This window comes from Wasmannia auropunctata, unplaced genomic scaffold (assembly GCF_000956235.1).
Source record: "Wasmannia auropunctata unplaced genomic scaffold, wasmannia.A_1.0 LD336054.1, whole genome shotgun sequence".
Lineage (NCBI taxonomy): Eukaryota > Metazoa > Arthropoda > Insecta > Hymenoptera > Formicidae > Wasmannia > Wasmannia auropunctata.
The window spans coordinates 219,229-220,759 of record NW_012026836.1 but is presented as its reverse complement, the minus strand read 5'-3'; positions in this window follow the sequence as shown (position 1 = coordinate 220,759).

Sequence of the window (1,531 nt, the reverse complement as noted above, 5' to 3'; positions counted from 1 at the left end):
ACAATAGCATTTAAGAAGCACGACGTCCATTTGTCTTGTTCAGCAAAATGTTATATATCTATTCAAGGTATTTGTAAAGAATGTAACGCGCTTATATCGGGTAAAATAATGCGTAGACCGAGTGATGATGTCGATGTCAAAATACATTTCACTGCTTTTAATGTAGAAGAAGAAAATCATTCATATGATAAAAAGCGTCAATTGAGAGGTCAACGTCGCAAGATTGTAATCAAAACTTTAATTGAAAGAAAAATGGATGCAATAACATTTCGCAGACAAGAAGCGAAACGTCTGAAAGATTTTGGTGATGTTGAGCCCTCAATTATTCCTAATGCTGCTGTTTTGCGAAAAGCAAAAGAACAAAATTTATTAGATACACACGGACTTTTGTATGCCAATCCGGTTTTAAATCTTTTACAAAGTTCGAAGCAGGGAAAGTATTTTGGCGCTATACATAGTATCGGATTATTAGAATTTTCTTGCATTTATTGGAGTCCCGAACAGCAATTGTTGTATAATACACGGAACACGAAAAGTTCTAGTAGTTTTATGACAATTGACGCAACTGGAGGTATAATCAAACGCTTTTCTCATCATGAACCACCAATCTTTTTGTATCAATGTGTATTTGTTGATAAAAATGGAAGTATTCCAGTTTTTCAAATGGTTTCGGCGGACCATAAATCAATGCATATCGCGTATTTCTTAAGAAAAATAATATCTAAAGGTAGTCAAGCTCCGCGTATGGTAGTTTGCGATTTTGGATGGGCAATATTAATAGCTGTGGCAGAAATATTTGCACAATGCATTGACCTACGACATTATTTAAAGAAATGTTATAATATTTTACATGGTTATCACGATTCACTGCCTTCATGTTTCATTAGATTAGATGTAAGTCATTTTATATGCATGATATCAAGATGGAAGTGTTTAAAAAATAAAGATAAACTTCTGGTTCGAAAATTTTATTTACGTTGCTTAAGTCAAGCATATGACTTCTTTAGAAGAATTATATACATTGTTTGAAGCCATTCTTGTTGTGGCGTTAAGCGAATATGTTGGCGTCAATGAAAACGGAAAAGAATTGCCATCTGAATCACGTTTGAAATATTTGACCACTATAATAAAATATGACGTAACGCCAGAATTAACAAATGAGATAGACGAAAATCTTTATAATACTGATACAGATGGTTTTGAAGATGATAAAGATACTTCTGATTCTGATTGGTTTTAATGGAGTGCCAATATATACGATAATGCTGAACAATTAGCAATTAAATGCACCGAGGGAACAGTCATAAATGCTTGTTTTAATACTCAGTTTGCAAACAAAATGAAAATTCGTTTGATGCCGTACGTAGTATTATGGAGTGGTATAATGCGATCGCATTTCAACATAGGCGAAGAAATTGTCACTTCTTCTTCTGTGGAGGTAGCATTTGCTGATTTAAAAAATCGTGCATTTAAAGGCCGATTGCCAATGAGAGCTGACAAATTTGTGCAAGAGCATCTTGATTATGTTGAC